The 27,539-nt window shown below is 47.2% G+C and overlaps 1 protein-coding gene across 6 annotated transcripts in view; it reads right to left on the bottom strand.

Annotated features, from left to right (window-relative positions):
- Nucleotides 1-27,539, bottom strand: part of TIAM1 (TIAM Rac1 associated GEF 1) — a 497,838-nt gene that overhangs the window by 402,398 nt on the left and 67,901 nt on the right. For 5 of the 6 annotated variants that reach the window (XM_068270623.1, XM_068270612.1, XM_068270615.1 and 2 more), the window contains exon 2: nucleotides 6,302-6,343. The exons of the other annotated variant lie outside the window; for it this stretch is intronic. The gene's annotated coding sequence lies outside the window, so the exon portion shown is untranslated. The remainder of the gene's footprint in view (nucleotides 1-6,301; nucleotides 6,344-27,539) is intronic. 6 annotated transcript variants of the gene reach the window in all.

Genomic DNA, 27,539 nt, shown 5'->3' on the forward strand with positions numbered 1-27,539 from the left:
AGCTTAAAAGGATAAGGGCATTTGCAAATCAAGTAAATCAACACCAGACTGACTGCTGTTATGACTTAAATAAAATACAATACTTAAAAGGAACCTGAGGTGAGAGACCTATGGAAGCTGCCATATTTATTTCCTTTTAAACAATACCAGTTGCATGGCAGTAGGTGCAGGAGTATCTGAATCACACAAGTAACAAGCATGCGGCTAATCCAGTCAGACTACAGTCAGAGCAGCTGATCCGCATGCTTGTTGAGGGGCCCAGAGTACTATGCTGGGAATACACGCAGTGTTCTCCCCAGGATTTTTCTCCAGCCGGGTGGCATGAAAAAGTAGGCGGGTGGGGCGGCACAATACATCGCTACCGCTACCGTGCGGCTTTGTAAGCTGCGGTCGTTGCTTAGTTACGCACGCACGCTACACTCCGGTTGCTCGCGCTAATAAATCAATGCAACTTTTTTGATGAATCAACCCCTTGTCCTTTCTTTCATGCATTGTACTTTGTTTCATGTATTTACATTTATCATTTCCAATATTTAATAGTTTTGTTTTTTTTAATTCATTGTTTTCCCCCTATCCTTCCATTGCCTTAATGTTATTTATTATGCATGATATTTCCTAGGGGGCTGAGGGGGATCAGTGGGTATTGCAGATTGTGTGCAGGCAGAGGGGGCCTTAGAGTACGTGGGGCCTGGGGCGAGTGTCATATGCGGGGCATAGACGGGAAGGAGGAACGCACTGGACGCTGCTGGGTGGGAAAGGAGGGACGTGCTGGATGCTGCTGGGAGGGGAGGAGGGAAGCGCTGGACGCTGCTGGGAGGGGAGGAGGGAAGCGCTGGACGCTGCTGGGTGGGGGAGGAGGGACGCGCTGGACGCTGGTGGGGGAGGAGGGACGCTGGTGGGGAGGAGGGACGCGCTGGACGCTGCTGGGTGGGGCAGGAGGGACGCGCTGGACACTGCTGGGTGGGGCAGGAGGAGGGACGCGCTGGACGCTGCTGGGTGGGGGAGGAGGAGGGACGCGCTGGACGCTGCTGGGTGGGGGGGAGGAGGGACGCGCTGGACGCTGCTGGGTTGGGGGGGGGGGGAGGGACGCACTGGATGCTAGCGGGGGGGAGGAGGGACGCGCTGGACGCTGCTGGCTTGGGGGGGGAGGAGGGACGCGCTGGATGCTGGTGGGGGGGGGGGGGGAGGAGGGACGCCATGGATGCTGCTGGGTGGGGGGGGGGGGGAGGAGGGACGCGCTGGACGCTGCTGAGTGGGGAAGGAGAGACGTGCTACATGCTGTGTTGTGGAGAGAGGGTCATGCTGTATGGGGAAAGATGAATGTGCTGAGTGGGGTGTTAGCTAGTACAACACTGGGTGCTGCTGCCTACCAGGTCTCTCAGGCTGGTCTGCATGGCCCGCCCTCCTTTTCTTCTCCTCAGTCCCTTCTGGTGCACATCGTTAGTGAGAGAGATCTCGCTCTGTGCCTGCCACATGTGCCCTGGGGTTTCTAACTTCCCATTACCCCCGGCAGCGCAGCGAGATCTCTTGAAACTGACGTATGACGTCAGCTACGGCTCTCCGCTGGAAATCCCGCATCCACTGACATGCGGGAACTGGGGTGGAGGACGGGCATAATTGTAACGTTTGTCAGTTGTGGGAATGCGGCTGCTCCCCGATATACTCAAACCACTGAGTAATCCGAGGCCTCTGAAGAGGGTGCGGGGCCTGGTCACATATAGCCCCTGCACACTGTCTTCAATACTACCGACTGACACCCCCCGCCCCCACCGGTAATATCATGCAGCATATTAAATAACAAAGTTTTTAAAGTCAGCCGCAACCACGTGCAGTCAGTCCGCCGCCCCAGAGCTTATTTACAGCTCAATCAGTGTCCTAGACAGACAGCCTGTAATGCGCACCAGTGGGATATCGGCTTAGCCTCCCCGCCTCTACACCAATCAGTGCAGGAGCTCGCCGGGAAGCGCGAGATATCGTGCATAGAGGAGCAGATTCAGGACAGCCTACTACCGCTCAGCCAATAGGTGCACGAGCTCGCCGGGAAGCGCGAGATCTCATGCATAGAGCGGAGTAGATTCAGGACAGCTCTGCTGGCTTATTTTTATGAGAGAGCCCGGCACGTCCTGACATCCGGGCACGGGTGATGACAGCTGGAACCAGGCGGGCGGTAAATGATTTGACCCGGGCGGCCCGCCCACCTGTTTGATCCTGGGGAGAACACTGACACGTTACGTTTTTTGCTAAGAATCGGTCCGATAGATGCCTTCGATGTTAAAATTCCAACACGTCCGATGTTCCACTCGATTCTTTTCCCCTCGATTTCTCATAGAAGTGAATGGAAAAAAAGATAAGAAAAATGAGTGGAAGATAAGATAATCGAGCAGGGAATCGAATGGCTAATAGATCGCACGGAGAATCGAACGCAAAAAATGTAACTTGTAATCCCACCATTAGACGTAGAGGCTCAGAAAGCCAGCCAGCCAGCCAGCCAATCTGCACCGTATAAAAGAAATACATATTGTATGTCAGCCTCCATATCCCACTCATTTCAGGTATCCTTTAAAGAACAAGCAACACCACATACTACTTCTACTTGCATAACAGATGTATTGCACAGTCCACGTAATGATTCCTGTGAATCTTATAAAGGAAAAGCAGAATATCCTATTCTAGGCAGGGGCCATCTTGCCAAACTAATGCTGACATCATATCCTCCCTGACTCTTGTTCCCCCCCCCCCCCCTTTCTCTTGCTCATTGTGTATTTATGAGCTGCCCTCCTCCCAGAGACTAGTATACACTGAGGTGTATACTAGGAACTACACTAGGAACACAAGTAATCAGAGGGTGTTTCTGATAAGCAGCTAGATAGGGAAATAAATGGAAGAGGAGGAATATATTATAGATAAAAAGAACTCCCAGCATTCAACTCTGGCACTGTTTGGCACTAGGGCCAGTGCTCCTAAGGTATGTGATAACTCCAAACTCCAAACCACAACAGCAGGAAATGTTTTGCAAGTTTTGAATGCAGGATTAGCATCTTTATCACTTAACCACTTCCGGATTATCGGTGCGTATATACACGCCCCTGAATCCAGAAGTGTATACCATGGAAACGGCCGCTCGTATGAGCGGCCGTTCCATGTCAGTTCACGGAGGGTGTCTCCGTGAACACCCTGCGAGCCGATCGGCGGCTCGCAGGGTAAATGTAAACACACAGGGAAGATCTTCCCCGGTGTTTACATGTATACGGCGCTGCTGCGCAGCAGCGCTGTAGAGGAGATCGGCGATCCCCGGCCTCTGATTGGCCGGGGATCGCCGGCATCTGATAGGCTAAAGCCTATCCCATCAGGCGCAGGACGGTAATCCGTCCTGCGCCGCTCACAGGGGGAGGGAGAGGGAGGGAAGGGGAAGGAGGCCAGGAAGCGCTGCGGAGGGGGGCTTTGAAGAGCCCCCCCCCCCCGCAAGCGCAAGCAGCCGGCGGCGATCAGACCCCCCCAGCAGGACATCCCCCTAGTGGGGAAAAAAGGGGGGAAGTCTGATCGGCCTGGCTGCTAGCTGATAGGTGCTGCGGGCTGGAGAGCCCACGCAGCACCGATCAGCACAAAATGTCTTGGTATAGAAGTGGTTAATACACTCAGACCAATTGCTGTTGAAATTTGATTTTTATGGTGACACTCCCGCTTTAAAGGCACAGGACAGATATTTTGGGCTAATTAGCTGAGTGGAAAGAGACACCATAATATTGAAGTTTTTTACAATATTCCAATTTACTGACATACTAAACTTTGGGTTTTCATTACCTGTATGCCATAATCAGCAAATTGAAAATAAATAAACACTTGATAGATTCCGCTGTACCGTATTTATAGGTTATTTTCGATTCAGTTTCGGAATGCACTAGTATACACCTCTTTCAATCCGGGAGTCTTGGGCAGGCAATTTATGCGGTGATCAGCCAGCTCTGGGGGATACAGGTACTTTTTTCTAGAGGAATTTACAATGAAGAAATAGTCTGGAGTTCTACTTTAAAGGACCACTAAAAATTGTGCCATTTAAAATACACATGCAAAAGAAGTGCATTCCTCACAGAATAAAATGCACTATAAATTACTTTTCTCCTATGTTCCTGTCAGTTACAGTAAGCAGTAAAAATCAGACAGAGATGACAGGTTTTGGAATAGTCCATCTCCTCATCTCATTCTCCTTTATTATTTACAAAAGCAAAGGGTCTATACAAAGATGCTGGCCAGCCTCCCGACTCACTTGCACGCTTTTTTGGCATTTGGACTGAGCAACTGCCATCCAGGAAGTGCTTTTAAAGGGAACCTGAAGCGAGTAAAATTTAAAATAAACACATGACATAGCTGCAAATGATTATTACATACTTACCTCACAGTCAGTTCTTCTCAGAAGCTCACCATTTTCTTCTTACAGCAATCCCTTCCAGTTCTAACAAGATTGTCAGAACTGAAATACACCAGTTCCTGTCAGTTATATATCAGCAGCTGTCAGTTACAACTGAATGTGCAAGGTAATGTCCATGTTTCCCTATGGCTCAAGTGTGCGATATTATAGTTTAACAGTGTGCTGACCAGGAAGCGGTTATGGGGTAATGGCCATTTTTAAAATGGAGGATGGAGAAATCCATTGATCGCAGTGGACAAATGGGACGCAGGAGAGGATAAAGATTGAGGAGTAGACTACACAGGAGATAAGTATGACCTGTGTATTTTTATTTTGACTTTTTATTTTCAGTTCAGGTTCTCTTTAACCACCCTGGCGTTCTATTAAGATCGCCAGGGCGGCTGCGGGAGGGTTTTTTTTTTAATTAAAAACAAACTATTTCATGCAGTCAACTGAAAGTTGGCTGCATGAAAGCCCACTAGAGGGCGCTCCGGATGCGTTCTTCTGATCGCCTCCGGCAATGAGCAGCCTTCCTTGTTTCGCTTACCTCGTCGCCATGGCGACGAGCGGAGTGACGTCATAGACGTCAGCCGACGTCCTGACGTCAGCCGCCTCCGATCCAGCCCTTAGCGCTGGCCGGAACTTTGTTTGTTCCAGCTACGCTGGGCTCAGGCGGCTGGGGGGACCGTCTTTCGCCACTGCACGCGGCGCATCGCCGCGCTGCGGCGGCGATCAGGTAGCACACGCGGCTGGCAAAGTGCCGGCTGCGTGTGCTGCTTTTTATTTCATGCAAATCGGCCCAGCAGGGCCTGAGCGGCAGCCTCCGGCGGTGATGGACGAGCTGAGCTCGTCCATACCGCCCGGCTGGTTAAAGGAGAACTGTAGTGAGAGGTATATGGAGGCTGCCATATTTATTTCCTTTTAAGCAATACCAGTTGCCTGGCTGTCCTGCTGATCCTCTGCCTCTAATACTTTTAGCCATAAACTCTAAACAAGCATGCAGCAAATCAGGGGTTTCTGACATTTTTGTCAGATCTGACAAGATTAGCTGCATGCTTGTTTCTGGTGTGATTCACACTTCTGCAGGCAAATAGCTCAGCAGGACAGCCAGGCAACTGGTATTGCTTAAAAGGAAAACAATATGGCAGCCTCCATATACTTCTCACTACAGTTCTCCTTTAAGAATAAAGAAACTCCCGTAAGGAAATGGACTAAGCCAAAACCTGTCAGCTTTTAACAATCTATTGTACGTGACAGCGACATAGGAAAAAATACATTTTTAGTGCATTTTACTCTGGAACAAATGTACCTTTTATACATATGTATACACTTGTATTTTATAATTTTTCGTGATAGTGGTCCTTTAAAAATGTGGGTGAGATGATTTCGCCATGCATCATTTTTCAGTGAAAACCCTTCTAGTAGAGACTGAAGGGTTATACAGGCGAGAACAGTGAAGAAGCTGTATAATACTCTGAATCACCCTGAGTGTGCGGCAGCGTTACAGCACGCTGGAGCACCGCCAAGAAAGTTTAATGCCGCCACTGAAAGGTATCCGATACCGTACAACTTGGCTAAATATTTAAAGAGCTCCATGCGTAACCCGGCTAGCGTCTCGTTAAGTGAACTGAAACTCAACTCCGCAGAAGAACTCGTTTATTACCGCCATTAATTGCATTTCGCTGGCGCTTTGATCAGGGAATAGCAAGGACGGGCCTCGGAGCCTGCTCATAACACAAACGGGCTCAGAAAGGGCTTCTTATTCTATTAGCACATGCTAATGAGGGTAAAAGAGCGACAGGCAAAACAGAGGACATCTGGGAAAAATATATGATACAAATCTGGCCATGTGACGAGGCTGGAGGCAGCCTGGAGGTCTGGGGATGAGTTACCTACCCACGGCCTGGACTCCATCAGACGATATCACTGGAGCACCACCTGAAAGACAACCAGAAAAGGGCATCTGTAAGGTCTGCGGCTTGGAAAAGCAAAACAAAGCCTACAATATTGGCATAAACCTGAAATGTCTCAGAGGCCTCAAAACGCCACCAGGGCTGTGGAGTCGGTACAAAAATAACACCAACTCTGACTCCTCAAGTTTATGGAACCACCGACTCCAGGTACCCAAAATTGCTCCGACTCCTCGACTTCAGCTCCACAGCCCTGATCCCCACAGTACACAACTGGCACCATCAGGCATTGGCTGCAAGTTGCTTACACTTCCCACTCTGCTAGCAGCTAGTATGTATGGTTGTAAAAGGCTTATGTACACAAAAAACTGATGTCGGCAAAAGGTGGAAACGTTAATAGTTGCGGTTAGTGGCTATAAACGGTAATTGATAGCAGGTAGCGGGTTCCGGCAACTGTAGCCACAGTTTGCATAGTGGGTGGCTATAAACCACTAATTGTGGCTATGAACATTGCTGCCTTTCAGCAAATAGGGTTAGAGGTATTTAGGGTTAGGCACAGAGAAAAAGGGGGTTCTTCTTGTTAGGAATGGGTTGGGTGGTGGGGGGGGGGGGGGGTTTAAAGAAAACCTGAACTGAAATGAAAAGTCAAAATAAACATGCACATGTCATAGTTATCCCTGTGTAGTCTACTCAATCTCTTTCTCCTCTCCCGCGTCCTGTTTGTCCACTTTGATCAATGAAATTCTCTGTCCTCCATCTTGAAAATGGCCTCTAACCCATAACCGCTTCCTGGTCACTGTATTAAACTGTAAACTGTAATATTGACCACTTGAGCAATAGGGAAACATGGACTTTACCTTGCACATTCATTTGTAAGTGACAGCAGCTGATATATAACTGACAGCAACTGGTATATTTCAGTTCTGACAAAATATTGTCAGTACTGGAAGGGATCACTGTAACAAGAAAATGGTGAGCTTCTGAGAGGAACAGATGGTGAGCTAAGTATGTAATATTCATTTGCAGCTACGTCAGGTGTTCATTTTCAATAATTGAATTCAGTTCAGGTTCCCTTTAAGGATAGGCACCACCAGGGGAGTTTCAGGGTTAGGCAGCACCAGGGGAGCGTGTCCTCAGGGTTAGGCAGCACCGGGGAAGGGTGTCCTCAGGGTTAGACAGAGTCAGGGGGTTCCTTACGGTAGGCAGCACTGGGGGGGTCCTTACACTTAGCCAGCACCGGGGGGGGGTCCTTACACTTAGCCAGCACCGGGGGGGGGGGTCCTTACGGTAAGGCAGCGCTGGGGGTGGGTCCTTACAGATAGGCAGTTCTGGGGGCGGTCCTTATGGTTAGGCAGCACCAAGGGTGCGTGTCTGCAGAGTTAGGCAGCGTCAGGGGGTTCCTTAGGGTTAGGCAGCACCAGAGGTCCTTAGGGTTAGGCAGAACCGGGGAGGGGGGGGGGGGGAGGCATTTAGGAATCTTATTAGCCATCTTTAGCTAGAAGTATAGTAAAATGTAAGAATTAATATAAACATCTTATTTATTGAGACACCACAATAATATAGAATAATGAGTGCAATTATTCTTAGGAACTGCTTTCACATCGTAGTAGGAAAACAATTGCTAATAAAGCTCAGTCACAATAAAGCTCTCATTGCATGACTTTTGTAAAGTGTCTGCAAACAAAATGGGACAAAATGACACCCAGTGGACGCATGTAATGTGCAACATTCTAGAGAGCTATAACTGTGTGTCTGTACGAGGAGAAGACGATGTTCCGCATCAGTGGCGCTCATGCGTGGCGAGCTCGCCATTCCTCCGGAGCTGTGCCTAGACTGACCTACATTCTATTGGCCAAGTTTCCGTAATGCAGAATAATTAAGGCAACCCGACTCTTACTGACCGAGCAGAAGAGGAACACTGCTGAGGGAAGCTCTCCGAACGTGAAAACACGAGAATCCGGCATGGGCTGGAAAACCCCCAGCTACCAAGTGAATGTAGCCTAAATATTCCTGATATACCTCCAGGTTACCACTCTTTTCTCCTCAATCTCTGAGTAGAGGTGGTGTAAATATAAGTGAAAAATTATTCCAAATACTTTCATTTATAAACAAAAATCCATGTTATAGAACCTTCACAGTGCTCATAATAAATCTGTCTGGGAGGATCCAGAGTTCTCTTCAGTGTTCCAGATTGAATTTCATCCTAATAAGTAGCCGATACCTCCTTTCCCACAAGAAATCTTTACCTTTTCTCAAGGGTTAGGTGTGAAGAAGGGTGTTTGTAAGATCTTACATGTGTTTTGGGGATGTGAGGGACTGGCACATTTTTGGATGGATGTGAAGTGTTGTATACAGAAGATCTTGGAGTTCACCCCCCCCCCCCCCCCCCCAGATCACTCTGCTTTCTTTTTGCTGCATGTAAATATGTGGAGCATCAGGAAATATAAAGACTCACTCTTGAGGCACCTTTGAATGCCCTTAGGATCTTGATAACCAGGAGGTGGAAACAGGCTATTCCTCCATCAATAGGGGATTGGATCAGAGAGATAGATGATATCATGAATACGGAAGATCTTATGCATATGCAGAATAGGCGGATGTCTTATAACACATGGGCAAAATGGTTGGAGTTTAGATCCTCTGAGGAGTATGCACAGGCCTGAGATACATAGGATCACTGGGTGTGTGAGGGACAAGTGAGATTAATCTGCTTGTCGATGGTAGCCCAGGTCTGGGAGGTCTCGGGCAGTGGCATGAGGTGTTCCCCTTTTGTTTTTTTGTGGTTTTTTTTGTTGTTGTCTGTATGGATGGTTTGTATGTTTAGATTGGTGGGCCTGGGATCCCATCTCTCTCCCCTTAGTAACTTCGGTGAAAGGGGGAGGGACTTGAGAGACTAACTCTGGGGGATAGAGTCCAATCTAATAGGTCATGCTTGAATAGGGGTAATGCGGACACGCCCCAACCCCCCACGGAGCGATCGACGGGATCGGACGAAATGGATCGAAATTCGGCGTGTAGCGCGAACGATTGGCAGCAGATTCGATCCCAGTGATCGAATCTGCTGTCGAAACGGCGGCAAATTGGGACAGTGTATGGCCAGATTTATAGCTGTAATTTGTTATCAGTGAGCCGACTGGGTCCTGACTGGAGAAAAACTGTCAGTTCCATAGCCAATTATAAACTCTTTCAGGCAGGGAAGAAAAGAAAAAGGAGCATAAGTGTCTGTATGCTTGCCACTGTATATACACGTCTGTCTCATGTCACGTCATTTGGCGTGGGGGGTTCTGTGTGAGTAGGGCAAGGTTTAGCTATAACAGAATATTTTAACATTTACAGATATTTTTCTATGGAAAATTAACACTAAATATTCAGCCATCAGTAAATGTACTCAGGACTGTGGAAACATATGGCATTTGACATGCATTCATCTGAACTGACATGCCTGTAGCTGTGCAGTGTATTATTACAGTACATACGTGCTTTATTTCTTTCCCTGTATGAATTTTCCCTTACCATTCCAATGAAGAGCAGTTTCATGCATGAATAAATCGGGAGAGCCATGCTTGACCATGTATAATGGGAGCAGCGTGAGGGAAGAGCGCAGTGCAGGCCGGTGGAAGCGGGAGTCGGGTTACAGAGAGACATGCTTGACCATGAATAATGAGAGCAGCGTGAGGGAAGAACGCAGTGCAGGCCGGTGGAAGCGGGAGTCGGGTTACAGAGAGACATGCTTGACCATGAATAATGGGAGCAGCGTGAGGGAAGAACGCAGTGCAGGCCGGTGGAAGCGGGAGTCGGGTTACAGAGAGACATGCTTGACCATGAATAATGGGAGCAGCGTGAGGGAAGAACGCAGTGCAGGCCGGTGGAAGCGGGAGTCGGGTTACAGAGAGACATGCTTGACCATAAATAATGGGAGCAGCGTGAGGGAAGAGCGCAGTGCAGGCCGGTGGAAGAGGGAGTCAGGTTACAGAGACATGCTTGACCATGAATAATGGGAGCAGCGTGAGGGAAGAGTGCAGTGCAGGCCAGTGGAAGCGGGAGTCGGGTCATGGAGAGCCATGCTTGACCATGAATAATGGGAGCAGCGTAAGGGAAGAATGCAGTGCAGGCAGGTGGAAGCGGGAGTCGGGTCACGGAGAGACATGCTTGATCATGAATAATGGGAGCAGCGTGAGGGAAGAACGCAGTGCAGGCCGGTGGAAGCGGGAGTCGGGTTACAGAGAGACATGCTTGACCATAAATAATGGGAGCAGCGTGAGGGAAGAGCGCAGTGCAGGCCGGTGGAAGAGGGAGTCAGGTTACAGAGCCATGCTTGACCATGAATAATGGGAGCAGCGTGAGGGAAGAGTGCAGTGCAGGCCAGTGGAAGCGGGAGTCGGGTCATGGAGAGCCATGCTTGACCATGAATAATGGGAGCAGCGTGAGGGAAGAGCACAGTGCAGGCCGGTGGAAGAAGGAGTCGGGTCACGGAGCTCACGGAGAGCCATGCTGGACCATGAATAATGGGAGCAGCGTGAGGGAAGAGCGCAGTGCAGGCCGGTGGAAGCGGGAGTCGGGTCATGGAGAGCCATGCTTGCCCATGAATAATGGGAGCAGAGTGAGGGAAGAGCGCAGAGCAGGTCAGTGGAAGCGGGAGTCTGTCATGGAGAGCCATGCTTGCCCATGAATTATGGGAGCAGCGTGAGTGAAGAGCGCAGTGCAGGTCGGTGGAAGCGGGAGTTGGTCATGGAGAGCCATGCTTGCCCATGAATAATGGGAGCAGCGTGAGTGAAGAGCGCAGTGCAGGTCGGTGGAAGCGGGAGTCGGGTCACGGAGCGAGCCATGCTTGATTATGAATAATGAGAGCAGCGTGAGGGAAGAGCGCAGTGCAGGCCGGTGGAAGAGGGAGTCAGGTTACAGAGAGACATGCTTGACCAAGAATAATGGGAGCAGCGTGAGGGAAGAGTGCAGTGCAGGCAGGTGGAAGCGGGAGTCGGGTCACGGAGAGACATGCTTGACCATGAATAATGGGAGCAGCGTGAGGGAAGAGCACAGTGCAGGCCGGTGGAAGCAGGAGTCGGGTCACGGAGCTCACGGAGAGCCATGCTTGACCATGAATAATGGGAGCAGCGTGAGGGAAGAGCGCAGTGCAGGCCGGTGGAAGCGGGAGTCGGGTCATGGAGAGACATGCTTGACCATGAATAATGGGAGCAGAGTGAGGGAAGAGTGCAGAGCAGGTCAGTGGAAGCGGGAGTCGGTCATGGAGAGCCATGCTTGCCCATGAATAATGGGAGCAGCGTGAGTGAAAAGCGCAGTGCAGGCCGGTGGAAGCGGGAGTCGGGTCATGGAGAGCCATGCTTGCCCATGAATAATGGGAGCAGCGTGAGTGAAGAGCGCAGTGCAGGTCAGTGGAAGCGGGAGTCGGTCATGGAGAGCCATGCTTGCCCATGAATAATGGGAGCAGCGTGAGTGAAGAGCGCAGTGCAGGTCAGTGGAAGCGGGAGTCGGTCATGGAGAGCCATGCTTGCCCATGAATAATGGGAGCAGCGTGAGTGAAGAGCGCAGTGCAGGTCGGTGGAAGCGGGAGTCGGGTCACGGAGCGAGCCATGCTTGATGATGAATAATGAGAGCAGCGTGAGGGAAGAGCGCAGTGCAGACCGGTGGAAGAGGGAGTCAGGTTACAGAGAGACATGCTTGACCAAGAATAATGGGAGTAGCGTGAGGGAAGAGTGCAGTGCAGGCCGGTGGAAGCGGGAGTCGGGTCATGGAGAGCCATGCTTGACCATGAATAATGGGAGCAGCGTGAGGGAAGAACGCAGTGCAGGCCGGTGGAAGCGGGAGTCGGGTCATGGAGAGCCATGCTTGACCATGAATAATGGGAGCAGCGTGAGGGAAGAACGCAGTGCAGGCCGGTGGAAGCGGGAGTCGGGTCATGGAGAGCCATGCTTGACCATGAATAATGGGAGCAGCGTGAGGGAAGAGTGCAGTGCAGTCCGGTGGAAGCAGGAGTCGGGTCACGGAGCTCACGGAGAGCCATGCGTGACCATGAATAATGGGAGCAGCGTGAGGGAAGAGCGCAGTGCAGGCCGGTGGAAGCGGGAGTCGGGTCATGGAGAGACATGCTTGACCATGAATAATGGGAGCAGCGTGAGGGAAGAGTGCAGTGCAGGCCGGTGGAAGCGGGAGTCGGGTCATGGAGAGCCATGCTTGACCATGAATAATGGGAGCAGCGTGAGGGAAGAACGCAGTGCAGGCCGGTGGAAGCGGGAGTCGGGTCATGGAGAGCCATGCTTGACCATGAATAATGGGAGCAGCGTGAGGGAAGAGTGCAGTGCAGGCCGGTGGAAGAGGGAGTCAGGTTACAGAGAGACATGCTTGACCAAGAATAATGGGAGTAGCGTGAGGGAAGAGTGCAGTGCAGGCCGGTGGAAGCGGGAGTCGGGTCATGGAGAGCCATGCTTGACCATGAATAATGGGAGCAGCGTGAGGGAAGAACGCAGTGCAGGCCAGTGGAAGCGGGAGTCGGGTCATGGAGAGCCATGCTTGACCATGAATAATGGGAGCAGCGTGAGGGAAGAGTGCAGTGCAGGCTGGTGGAAGCGGGAGTCGGGTCACGGAGCTCACATGTGAACGTAGAAGAAACAAAGGGGGCTTGTATGAGGAAGAAATCACAGCTGGTTCCTAATTAAATTTTATTATAAATTAATTTGTGGAACAGAATGCCTTTCTTTTGCCTTGACTGACTTTCTAGATGCAGCTTCTGCTTTCATATTTCTACAAAGCCGTACATTTCCCACTTCTTTGAGGAGAATCCCGCAGACTACATACTTATTGCAAAGCACTGCAAGAACCAGCATTTGTGAGGGCTGAACTGGAAATCTACAGGGCCAACACAGATTGGGAGCTACTAATTAACTACTCTCCAAAACCCACCTGCGAAGCAAAGGTTCAGCCAGCGCAAAATCTAGTTCCTATGGAAGCAAAATTTACTATTTTGCCCCATGTTATGACCATGGCTATTTGGGTCTACAAAGTAGGATTTTCAGGCCTCATCGCATGTGTCCTGTGGAGATATATTATTATATAATATATATATATATATATATATATATATATATATATATATATATATATATATATATATATATATATATATATATATTTATATTTATATTTATATTGATGCTGCACCTGGAACTTCCTGTCCGCCACGGATTACCTTCAGGCAGAGCACCTGACCAATTGTTATGGCCTTGCAGACTTCAAGCAACCCTGGAGCAAGAAAACAAACAAAAAAAAGACTCGCCTAAAAAGAGGCAAGGATTTGGATCCCATAGCACCTTCCCGGGCCTCAATCCATCCCCTCGTTTCACCACATTCACCGCCCCCACCCTAACACACCCCGCTGGGGGAAATTATCTGACCAGCAAATTAAATATGTGTTCAACCCTCCTCCGGCAGCCTTCCATATTATTATTTTAGTATTTATATAGTGCCAACATCTTCCGCAGCGTGGTACTGAGTACATAGTCATGCCACTTTAAGGAACCCTATGAAACCAAGTGTTCTAAAATGACAATGTACATATAATGGCACAACGGAGGAAAGAGGCGCCCTGGTATGATAAAAGCGGCTAAAAACAGCTTAAAAACGATAAGTATTATGAGGTGGCTTACCTCAATGACGACATCTCTGTAATAATACGAAAGATTTATTATTGAGCACAGGCAATGAGTTTTGCGGGTCTTAGCCTGCTTCCTCAGGCAAGTAACAGTGCCAAATGAAATAAATCAATCCAGCATAGGGAGCCTCTCTGAGGAGCTATGAGGCTCCCTATGCTGGATTGATTTTTTTCATTTGGCACTGTTATTGGCCTGAGGAAGCGGGCTAAGACCCGCGAAACGCGTTGCCTGTGCTAAATAAAAAATGTTTTGTATTACAGAGATTTTGTCATTGAGGTAAGCCTCCTCATAATACTTAGTTTTTAAGCTGTTTTTAGATGCTTTTTTCATACCAGGGCGCCTTTTTCCCCCGTTGTGCTGAGTATACCCCCGGACATTCCCTGTCCGAAGGGTGGTGACATACCACTGGTGGTTCAGCCACAGTGGATTTCTGCCCTCTGTTTTCTTCCTAGAGAGCGACCTTCTCCTGGTTCTGGCTGTGACCACCCCGAGTGGAGTCGGGTTTGTTGTCTCCACCTGCTTCCTGTGGTGGGTTGCCCCACTCCAATCCTCCTTTTTGAGTAGTACTCATTTTATCACCTTTCTGTGATCACAGACGTATTGCACTACTGGGCTCCCGCTCTTTTGTCTCCTGTGCCTTTTTCTACAGGGTGCAGAGCCACCCCTACTACAGTTCTTCATGTGCATATAATGTCTAAGTAGCTGTGTTAACATTTTCCTACTTTTCATGTTAATTATCAGAGGCAAAAGCTTTAATTCATTGTGTGCAGATTGTAGCTACGTTTGGAATGTCTTATTTGCAAAGGTATGAATCTTTGCAGTCTGACATGCTAAGAACAGTGTAATATTGAAGCAGAGTTATGAAAATCCTGTCAGGTTTCACACCAGATACATTTCCTTTTCTCTCTGCAGAGAGCTCAGTCAGAACTTTCACCAACGCGCACAGGGTTAACAGATGAAGTGTAAAGGAATTCCCCTTTCCCTCATAGTTCACTCTGCCATCAGAATTACCGTCAGAAAAGTGTGAAAGGAATTAGATAACAGTAAACCAAGAGATAACTATTCAAATGTATACACCAGTAAATATCAGCACTTTCCAAACATTTCCTATCTCAACTGAAAAACATATGTAAATCGATAGTGTTCCTCGGGGGGGCTCACAATCTACTCCCTACCAGAGTCATACAAAGCCAAAAAAATGAATCTATTAGACAAACAAATAATTTCTGCAACTGATGGCCCACAGAGGTATCGGAAAATGACTTTCCTTGTCTGAGGAGGGGGGAATGAAAGAACAAATAAGAAAACATATCACAAAGGTCATCCTTTTCATGCTGAACATGAACTGTTTGACTCCAGAATAGCATCAACTTCATGAGCGCTCTTATCCCATCACACCACAGATCTGCTCTAATGCTCTGCAATCCTGGAAATGTATCTCTGAGGTAATTATTAGTAATAGCTTGTTCCATAAATAACAATTACTACAGCAGCTGAATCACAGCCGCAGTCGGGAGCATCTTCCCTGCCTCATATGGCCTTGCTGATTTTATGGATCGTTAGCTTAAAAACAAATAACAGATCTAGAAATATAAAAAGGAAAACATCAAATAGTCAAAAATCATATGTAAAGAGGAACTTTAGCGAAAAGGGGGGAAAAAAATAAATGAATACATTGCAAAGTGAGAAGTTAAAAAATAGAAATCAAGATATGATTGATATTGGCTATGTAACATGTTTGTTTGATCCACAATCAGCCTGCATGAGAGATTATATATTAATATATATATATATATATATATATACCGTATATACTCGCAAGCAAGCCGAATTTTTGACCCCCCAAAAGTGGGCCAAAAGTTGGGGGGTCGGCTTGCTTGCGAGTCATGTGTGGGTGGGTGGATAGGTGCTGTCCCTCCCCGCTCCCCCTGCGGCCGCCGCTGCTGCTATTACCTCAGGCGGCGCCGCTGCCTCTATCCCCGTCCTCCTCCGGTAACTCATTCACACAGCAGCGCGCCCCCCGCTGCTGTGATGACGCAGGAAACCATAGAGAGCGGTTCCCATAGTAACGGCATCACGCTACAGGAAGCCGCTCTCTATGGTTTCCTCGTCATCACAGCAGCGAGAGGCGCGCTGCTGTGAATGAGTTACTACCGGAGGAGGACGGGGATAGAGGAAGCGGCGCCGCCTGAGGTAATAGCAGCAGCGGCGGCCGCAGGGGGAGCGGGGAGGGACAGCACCTACCCACCCATACTGGGGCATTATGCTAGCTATATGGGGCACTATACTAGCTATAATGGGGCACTATACTAGCTATACTGGGGGCACTATACTAGCTATACTGGGGGCACTATACTAGCTATACTGGGGGCACTATACTAGCTATACTGGGGGCACTATACTAGCTATACTGGGGGCACTATACTAGCTATACTGGGGGCACTATACTAGCTATACTGGGGGCACTATACTAGCTATAATGGGGCACTATACTAGCTATAATGGGGCACTATACTAGCTATACTGGGGGCACTATACTAGCTATACTGGGGGCACTATACTAGCTATACTGGGGGCACTATACTAGCTATACTGGGGGCACTATACTAGCTATACTGGGGGCACTATACTAGCTATACTGGGGGCACTATACTAGCTATACTGGGGGCACTATACTAGCTATACTGGGGGCACTATACTAACTATACTGAGCACTATACTAGCTAAACTGGGGCACTTCACTAGCTATACTGAGCACTATACTAGCTATACTGAGCACTATACTAGCTATACTGAGCACTATACTAGCTATACTGGGGCATTTTACTAGCTATACTGAGTACTACCTACCTATACTGAGCACTATACTAGCTAAACTGGGGCACTTCACTAGCTATAATGAGCACTATACTAGCTATACTGAGCACTATACTAGCTATAATGAGCACTATACTAGCTATACTGGGGCATTTTACTTGCTATACTGAGCACTACCTACCTATACTGGGCACTATACTAGCTATACTGGGACATACTGGGGGGATCACGCGGCCAGCGTTTCCTACCCCGGCTTACATGAGGGTCAATCATTTTTTCCTGTTTTTTGGGGTAAAAGTGGGGGGGTCGGCTTACATGCGGGTCGGCTTGCTTGCGAGTATATACGGTATATTTATATATTTAGGTAGGCTGGGTCCACACTAGACCCGGTTGCAGGACGGACCCTGCAGTCCGGATCAGGGGAAGTACCCACCGTACTGCAAACTGATGAAAGTGCATCAGTTTTGCATCAGTTTTGTATCAGTTTCCGTTCAGGTTTTTCCCTGACAGAAAACGTCTCTATCATTAGGAAGGAGTGGGAGGATTTTTTGGGCCAATCATAAAGCTCAGGCTATCCGTTTTCACATCAGTTTTTTGCCTGTGGAGCTGGAGATGCGTTTTCTCATTGCTTTCACTACCCCTGCGTGTATCCGTGGTCCTGATCCGTTGCGTGAAAATGCAGCAGATCCGGACCTTCCGTTCAGGTTTTCAAAACGGGTCCCCGCAAACGCAGACGGATCCGTTTTTTACTTGGGTGAGGCTGGCTGCTATTTTAAACATTAGTATCCGGGACTCCGTTTTTCATCAGGTTTGAAAAACGCAGCCACGGATACGTTTCCGGACCTAGTGTGGACCAGGCCAAAGTGTCTGCGCTAGCTAAGCGGAATATAACCCTGCATTTCAACTTTGCTCTAAAAACATTATTAAGGGCCTGTACACACTGCTGCGCTTGCGTTGCGTTTTTAAAAACGCATGCGTTTTTAAAAACGCAAGGTCTTTTGAAAAAGAATGAAAATCGTGATGACTTGTACACACTGGTGCGATGCGTTTTTAAAAAAACGCAAACGCAGTGCCTGCTGCGCTTTTTTAAGCGCAGCGCATGAAAAACGCATTAAAAACGCATGCGCTTGCGTTTTTGCCTGCGTTTTTCAGAAGTCAGTATCCCAGAAGACTCTGCAATGTCCTGATTCCTGTTGAAATGTAAACTAGAAAAAAAACAAAGGATTCTTTAGCCAATCAGCAATTACAAGAAAAACGCAAACGCACAAAAAACGCAGGCAAAAGCGCATGCGTTTTTAAAACTACAGGCACTGTAAAAACGCATGCGCTTGCGTTTTTGCCTGCGTTTTTCAGTGTGTACAGGCCCTTACAGTATGTTATATGCAACCAGCGTGTTTTTTTTTTTTTTTTACTAGACCAGCATTGGAAGGGTTACACAGGGCTTTAAAGTTCCTGGAGATTTCTGCAGACGCATCCGAAGCTGAAATAGATACATTTTGTTCACATAAATGTATCTAAGTGTTGATTGTGACTAATCTCTCTGACTGAGAAGGAGCTTGGAGGACAGCCAAAAAGAGTGTGTAACATTTATCAATCGATACATCCAACTAAATAGAATGTAACAATCTGAACTTCTGCATATCTCTCCACGGAACTTTAAACCTCTGTGTTTAACCCTTTCAATGCTGGTCTAGTAAAAAAAAAAAATGCTTTTTGCATTTAATATGCTGTAAATAATATTTTAGAGCAAAGTTGAAATGCAGGGTTATATTCCGCTTTAAAGTACACCTGAACTAGAGTTTAGAAAAAAAGAAAGTTACATACTTGCATGGTACAGAGACTGCCCTCAGAGCCCACCGTTCCAGTGCAAGGTCCCTCTATACCCATTGGCTCTTGCCAGTCAAATGTTATTTCTGGCCATACCTCCGGCCAAGCCCTCTGGACTGGGCATGCTCAAGTAAAGTCAGCACACGCCCAGTAGAACAAAGCACAGCTTTTTTTCCTGTGTGTACGAGTGCTTTGGATGGCTTATGTACGCCTGTTCAAACGGCATGCGTTTTACTGATATAAAACTGGATCCAACACTGGATCAGCAAGCTGCAGGAGGATCTAGGAAGCCTCTGGAAGCATCTAGACTAGAGGCACACCACTGATGTAAGAGTAACTTTTCCCATGATTCAGGTGTACTTTATTGGATGTCTATACTTTAGTTGTGTTTAAACTTTTTCTTGAAGCTTTAATGCACCCAATCCGTTTCCCTGCTTATCACCTAACTCAATAAAATAGGCATTTTTGGAAGAACAAGAAATTAAAAAGGGGGGGGGGGTGGGTAGGCAATACCATGTACAAAATGTTATTGTTCAGGATTGCAGAATCACACAAAATTTTACACTACAGGAAAAAATGATCCTTCAAAACTGGTCTTGGTGTATAAAAAAAACAAAACAAAAAAAAAAAAACCTGTTTCGAGAGGGCAGCAGGGCTGTGAAATCGAGGAGTCGGAGCAATTTGGGGTACCTGGAATCTAAGCCGGTGGTTTCAATGAACTGAGGAGTCGGAGTGGGACGATTTTTGAACCAATTCCATAGCCTTTGTAAAAATTAGACTAAGTATTCAGTATCGAGGAGTCGGACGAATCTGGGTACCTGGAGTCAGAGTCGGTGGTTTCATAAACTGAGAAGTCGGATGATTTTTGAACCTACTCCACAGACTGGGAGAGCAGACATTTGCCACCTTAATGAATTACAAATTATGGATAAGTTACATAGAAACCCTGTTCTAAACAAAACTGTTCAGTAATACAACTTAACCAGAGCACCTCTCTTTACCAGAATAGGGTTGAAGGACTGCTCTCTATTATGGCTACATCGGAAAGGCCATTTACTGTGGGACACATGCACTCCTTGTATATGTGTAAACATTTTACAATTTTACAATTTTTCCAGATCATGGTCCTACACTACAACTACAGTCACTAAGCACGTTATTTTAGAGGCCCTGTAACGACATAGCAGATTGCAGTAAATCATCCAGGATATCCACTTTAAGGTAATTTTCCTAGTTTCAGCATCACTTCCAATATCTATATATTGATGTATTTTGGTATGTAACCACGCCCTCCCAGTGATGTCACAGCCTACACCGCTTAGCTGTGCAAAATTCTTCTCCCAGAGCACGCTGGGAGACGAGATATATTTTATACTGGCTTCAGAACATCAGTAAACAACACCTTCACCTGAGAAGACTAAAGATGTGACAAATTTCTGAATGTAAATGGGAGTGATGAAAGATTTGACAATAGACAAACACTATAGACTAATTTATTAATGTTACAAAAAAATAAGCAATATTATTCATTACATTACAGGTAGTCCCCGGTTAACGAACGAGATAGGGACTGTAGGCTTGTTCTTAACCTGAATCTGTTCTTAAGTCAGAACACTGTGCCATCTCTGTCCCCTGTACCTCCTCTATGCCCCCCTCCCCCCCCCCCCTGTGCCTCCTGTGACCCCTCTGCACCTGCTTATACATTGTTTTTTCTTAACATTTTTAAAAATCGATTTTCTCAAAAACTACAAAGTCCAATTTGAAAACAAAATTTTTGAATTATCCCCACGGAAACAGAGAATCTATGCCGTTCGTATTAGCGGGTCGTTCATAAGTAGGGCGTTTGTAAGTCGGGGACTACCTTTAACTTCAGTTTCATTTTAATAAAACCAATTCAGATTTACTGGATCACTTTTAATCTCTAAACCTGGAAATGCTTAGAGTCTGATTGCTTTAGGTCAGTGATCTGCAAACTTGGCTCCTCAGCTGTTAAGGAACTACAAATCCCACAATGTATTTGCCTTTATGAATGACTGTGGCTGTCAGACTCCCGCAATGCATTGTGGGATTTGTAGTTCCTTAACATCTGAAGAGCCAAGTTTGCATATCTCGGCTTTAGGTGATAAAAATTGTAAGACTCCAAGTGTCCCGCAATATCCACTACAACATCTTCACCTCCTCAGATATCCAAAGCGCTTACAAATCCTCAGCTCAAAAAAGGCAAAAGCGAATATTACTTATCCTCACAGCAGCCAAAAGATTAATATCCAAAAAGTGGAGGGCAGATTTACCCCCCGCCTGGCGCACCGTTACACAGAAAAGCCAACGGCGAGAATCAGAGGCATGAAAACTGTGCGCAAATCAGAGTCTCTGCAGGACTCGTTCCAGAGAAGACAGGAATTAGTAACGGTTGTGAATCTCCCCTTCTTCCGTTCACTATAAGGTAAGATGGAAATATTTAGCAGAAGTTGAAACTACAGAAGGAAATGAAACAGAGTAAACAAGTAGGAAAATATGAAAGAAATCTGATGAACCTTGCGATTCGGAAAATGTTATTTATATAGTTTCCAAAATAGACTGATTAACCACACTGAGTCTTCATCGCTTTGGGAAAGGGGAGCGGTGGTGGCGGGCCGAGGGGGGGAGGAGGGGCTATGAGGTGGGAAAGGAGAGGTGAGGCCCGCACAAGTTTGGGGAGCATGGCCAAGATGAAGCAGGGGCATGACCAGTGAGAATAAAAACAGCAAATCCCATATAGGTGCCCACTGCTCAGGCTGAACGATTTTTGGTTTTAAACCGAAAATCGTGATCAGGAGCAAGATGATCTTGAGATCGTCAAATCGGTGGTTTTCGCCACCGCTGGTACCAGCTCTGCTCCCGGCCCCCTCCTCCAGTAAGTTCCGATCAGCCTCACCGCATTGCTGTGGCACCTATAGCTGGCTAAACTATACTGGGGACAACTATACTTGGCTACCTATACTGGGGGGCACTGATACTCACCGGTCATTGGTGTGCTGATCCATGGTTGTGGATTTAAGATTGTGAATCGAATTCGCAATTTGACAGAAATCGTGCAATTCAAGGTTTTCCTAAAAATCGTTCAGGCCTATCCCCTACACAGCATAATTAGCCAGCAAGCTCTCCAGATAACATATAGGCAAAACAGGAAGAACATCCTCTACATAGTGGTGCTCTACTGGGCAGTGGGATTCGCAGGCAAGTTCTTGGTACACACATCCAATTTTGAATGACCAATTTTACCACCTCAATGTAGTATGAGAGCCAACAGATTTTGAATATTATGAACAAGATTGTGTAAGTAAGCTCTTATACTACTTGGAAGTGGTAACATTGGCCAATCAAAATAGGATGTGTGTACGCACCCTTAGTCTGTTGGCTCCAGCTGTCCTTCCTCATCCCAGTCCCGCCCCTTCCTTGGTCTTCTCAGCAATAACCACTGGTATACTACGGCTCCATATCTAGTCAACCTCCACCTCCCAGCCACAGCAGCAGTCACAGAAAGCGGAGAAGGGGGAGGAAGCCCACCAGACAAGTCTCCAGCTGTGGGAACTCAGGAATGGAGGAACAGTGCCTGGAGGGGACCAGACAACAACGCACCACCAGGGTTGTCACCACCCACTAAGGTGATGGAGCACATCTACTGGGAAACAGTTTAATAGAATACATATGACTAATTGAGATAAGAGGACAGATTTGCACATTAAATATAACTAATCTGTGAACTGGTTTATCTCAAATCACAGCTCTCACACATAGTGCTGTTCTCTTTTCAAGGCAGACTCAACATTTCATGTTAACTGTTTGAGGCCCACAGTCTTACACCCCCCTAGTGACCAGGTCATTTTTTTTTACAATTCAGCACTCTGCAGCTTCAACAGTGTGCTCTTAGCACACAAATGAATCTTGCCTCCTTTTCTTGCCACCAACAGAGCTTTCTGTTGGTGGCATCTGATTGCTGCTGTGATTTTTATTAATTTTATTTTCATTAAAGTGAACCTCCGGACTAAAAATCGACTCAGCAGCACTGAAAAAGTCTGGTGTTTAACAGTTTCACAGCATCAGAACTTAGCTTCTCTTACACAAGCCTCATTTTTAGCTGCCCGGGCAGTTTTCCCCTTATGCTGTGCAAAGCATGATGGGATTTCTGATGTTGTTGTTCTCGTTCTGCTGTTTTGGTGCAATTTTTTTTTTCTTTTTTTTACATTTTGAATTTGACATTTGAAGCCTAGTGTGTGCAGCTGGGAGGGGTGATCAGGACACAGGACAGTTGGAACTGTGTCTCATGCTCCCTGTCACCTCATTTCAACCAAAAAGATGGCTGCCCCCATGACAAAGATGGCAGCCCCCATGCATCACAAACATTTGCCTGTTCTTTTAAAACAGGGTGGGTAAAAGATTATATTACCTATCTATTCTAATTAACATAACTATTGTTACTTAACAACAGTGTGTTTGTTCAGGCTGAAGATCCCCTTTAAAGCAACTCTATCAAACCCAGTGTTTTATAATGACAATGTACAAATAATGTCTGAGTAGCTGTGTAAACATTTTCCTACTTTTCATGTTAAATATCAGACGCAAAAGCTGTAATTCATTGTGTGTAGATTTTAGCTGCGTTTGGAATGTCTCATTTGCAGAGGTATGAATCTGTAAGGATCTCTGCAACCTGACATGCTAAGAACAGTGTAATATTGAAGCAGATTACCAGACAGGCTTTTGTTTTCATATATCAGGTTTCACACACACAATTACAGATGTTTATGTTGCACATAAGATACATTTCCTCTGCTCTCTGTGAGAGAAAGCTCTGCCTGTCTCTGACTGAGCTCTCTGCACTCAGAGTCTGTCGTCAGAATTTCAGCAGACCGCGGTCAGAAAAGTGTCAAAGGGATTAGAAAAAACAGTAAACAGAAAAATAAGGATTCAGATGTATATGTTACGGCCAGAACCCGAAGTTTGCCTCTCTCTCTCTCCTCTTATGGGCAGTCGGCGGGGACATGCGTGTCCCCGGGAGTCGTTCGTGGCGCCAGGGCAGCAGAGCGGGGAGGCTGCAGACATTGCTTCTGCCAGCACCCGCTCTGCAAGAACAGCAGGATCCCCCTGCCGCGACGAACGACTCCGGGGGGACACGCGTGTCCCCGCCAGCGGCCCATAGGAGAGCGAGAGAGGCGGGGGGGGGGGGGGGGGGAGGAGAGAGAGGCAGAAAAAAAAAAAGCCGGCGGCTTGAATTGTTACATTGCCGCCGGCTGAATTGCAATAAATTCACTAAGTTGTTATACGTTTGGCCGCTGCGCTGCGGCCAGAAGATACATTAACCTGCTGGGCGGTCTGGACGAGCTCAGCTCGTCCAGTACCGCCGGAGCCTGCCGCTCAGGCCCTGCTGGGCCGATTTGGCTCAAATAAAAAGCAGCACACGCAGCCGGCACTTTGCCAGCCGCGTGTGCTGCCTGATCGCCGCCGCTCTGCGGCGATCCGCCGCGAGCAGCGGCGAAAGAGGGTCCCCCCAGCCGCCTAAGCCCAGCGTAGCCGGAACAAAAAGTTCCGGCCAACGCTAAGGGCTGGATCGGAGGCGGCTGACGTCAGGACGTCGGCTGACGTCGATGACGTCACTCCGCTCGTCGCTATGGCGACGATGTAAGCAAAACAAGGAAGGCCGCTCGTTGCGGCCTTCCTTGTTTATTCTGGGCGCCGGAGGCGATCGGAAGAACGCCTCCGGAGCGCCCTCTAGTGGGCTTTCATGCAACCAACTTTCAGTTGGCTGCATGAAATAGTTTTTTTTTTTATTAAAAAAAAACCCTCCCGCAGCCTGCCTGGCGATCTTAATAGAACGCCAGGCAGGTTAACCTCAGAGGAATCATTCCATTTCTAACATTGGCCGCAGCGCAGCGGCCACTTCACGCATTGGCCGGCCAGAACCCGAAGTGGCCGGCCAGAACTAGAAGTGGCCAAACTTCGGGTTCTGGCCGTAACATATACACTAAGCAGCACTTCCCAAACATTTCCTATCTCAATTGAAAAAAAAAATGTTAATCGATAGTGTCCCTTTAAAAAATGTATTGATTTTTAAATATCTGTTTTCTTTATAATTTATTCCTCCCCAGAGAACCAATCCCTGCGATCACCTGTCATAGAGATCGCTTTGTCAGCCTCTCCTGGGGACAACTCAGTGACAGAACTGTCCCCGTACAGTGCTGCGCTAGACAGACACAGACAGACAGAACATTTATATCGCGCTTTTCTCCTGGCGGACTCAAAGCGCCACAGCTGCAGCCACTAGGACGCGCTCTATAGGCAGTAGCAGTGTTAGGGAGTCTTGCCTAAGGGTCTCCTACTGAACAGGTGCTGGTTTACTGAACAGGCAGAGCCGAAATTCGAACCCTGGTCTGTGTCAGAGGCGGAGCCCTTAACCATTACACCATCCAGCAGCACTGTACAAGCATCTGCAGCCATTTTTTAGTTTTTTTTCTTTAACAGCCTGCCGTTTACAGAGCGGAGCTCCGTAACTCAGCGGTGATGTGCGCGCACACCTGCGTGCCAACCCCCGCTAATCTCTGGCCCCAGGATTTTATACCGATCGGCATTAAGCGGTCCTGGGGGAGCAACTCTGCGGCCGCCAATTGGCGTTAGGCGTTCGTAGAGTGGTTAAACATGAAAAACTTGCTCCCAAACACATATTCTGATTCAATTTGCTGAATAAAAAGCTAGACAACAGGCAGCCCCTTACAAACAGGTAAGAAAGTTTGTAAGTTGAATTTGTTTGTAAGTCGATTCCTGTATTTAAAATGGTGAAAAGCGGATACATTTTCTTTCTGACGGCTCTGGATTTGGACATATTAGTATAAACTACGGTATGTTTTTTTGGTTGTTTTCAATGTGATTTTAACCTATTAGCCGCCGCAATCGCGTTATCAAGTTTCAGATAAATGCACGGCTTTTGACCTCAGTCGGCAGAACTCGTTGTGCTGTAAATTCTTGGAATGCTTTGATCTCTCTCTCTCTACTAGCAGAAAATAATAAAACAAAGCAGAAGTCCTCTGTTGTCTAAAACTGCCCCCTAGTAACAAGTGGCCATAAATACACATTACAGCAGTACCAATGAAAAGCAAGGGAATCTAACAAGAAATAGTAAAAAATGTACTACAATAAATTGCCCTGGAGCACCAACAAGCCTTTAAATAAAATTGGATGCTAAAGGGTTAAAGAGTATTAAATTACTTATAACAGTTAATACAATACTCTGATATTTTATGACAAAAATATGTAACAAAAAAGGTATTGCATATTTGTACATGGAGACAACTTTATATTTCTGAAATGTTGTAGCTTGACTCATTTGTAAGCAGGGGACCTGTCTGTACTATTGTATTTTCCCTGCTGTGAGTTGCATCAGTACTCCTCCCAGTTGCGCCCCTCCTCCATAGGCTGCTGGACACATCTGCATGCTGCTCGGTAGCAGACAATCACCCGAAGCGATCAGGAAAGGCTGTTTCAGGGAACGTGGATCCAGCATGTCTTTGTAGCTTTAGTAAAGCCAGCCCGGTGTGTCTGAGACAAAACCACTCGCAGGAACGGGCAGGCAGCGATTCTTATGCATGACTGAATCATCATACGTCTGGTTAACACTGTACATCCCCCGTCAGCCAGCATCAGCCCATACATTACATCCAGGCTAGCAGATGGTGCTGGACAGAGCACAATTCCAGATTCCATTACAGGGAGAGTCTCCTCACTACACAGCGCAGGCAAAACCCCCGGAGACTCCCGCCTCTGGTCCATCTGCTATTTATTTTCTGCAGAAGATATTAATATTAACCCATTTTCATGACGAACTTCTGAAATGACGAAACAATGCATTGCAGAGACGGCTTCCAGGGAACGAAAAGCATTTTGTGTCTGTATTTTAAAGAGAAGCTGTAACCAAGGATTGAACGTCATCCCAATCAGTAGCGGATACCCCCTTTCCCAGGAGAAATATTTACCTTTTCTCAAATAGCTCACCAGGAGGGTCTGTGTGGCTAATATTGGGGTGAAACCCCTCCCACAGTGTGATGTCATGAGCATGGTCCTGATAGTTTTCCGTCTGTGAACCCCACTGCATTGTGGGAAATAACGGCCTTTTCCAACTGCCAAGCAAGCAATATCTAACTCTGTGCATAGAACTCTCAGTAACAAACATTCTGTACAGATCACCAGGCAGAACTAAAGATGTCGCCACCAGTGATGAATTTCAGAATGTAATAATTCCTCCCAACCATAATAAGAATAATTTCTCCCAACCCCGTGATCTGAACGGCCCTTGCTGTAAGGTGCTGCTCACAGACAGACCCGCCTCTTTTCTTGCATTGGGTGGGGCAGAATATTCTCCAAAGGTGCAAATCTCCAAATAGCTTAGGAGTGGAGGCTGTGGGCCAAGATGAAATAAACTCCACATTATATTGGTGCTGATGTAGGAACAATTTGTGCTGGCTCACTAACAGCCTGCTTTCAGTTCGAGGTCTGCACTAGGGATGGTCAGAAATGCCATCCACAAAATGTTATTTGGGTCAAAAAAGTTAGTTATTGTATAAAAAAACAAAAACAAACAAACAATATAAAAAGTTGTGGAATCCACATTTCCCAATTGGCGACTGCGATAAAACTTCAGTATTCTCTGACTGGCCTAATGCTTCTGAGTCTCGGTAATGTAGAATATTGCTGAATTTCATGTTTTCACTGCGGAACGCAGATATCCGATTGGAAACTGAGAAATGGGAATTTGGAAGCTCATCCCCAGTCTGCACAGGCATTACCATTCTTCTACAACCAACTGTTCCTCTTCTTGTATCAAGTTATAATCACCTGCTGCAGCCACCTTCTTGTGCATCAGTCTCAGAGATCAGTGCCTGCCTTCCTCTG

This window comes from Hyperolius riggenbachi, chromosome 2, assembly GCF_040937935.1.
Source record: "Hyperolius riggenbachi isolate aHypRig1 chromosome 2, aHypRig1.pri, whole genome shotgun sequence".
NCBI lineage: Eukaryota > Metazoa > Chordata > Amphibia > Anura > Hyperoliidae > Hyperolius > Hyperolius riggenbachi.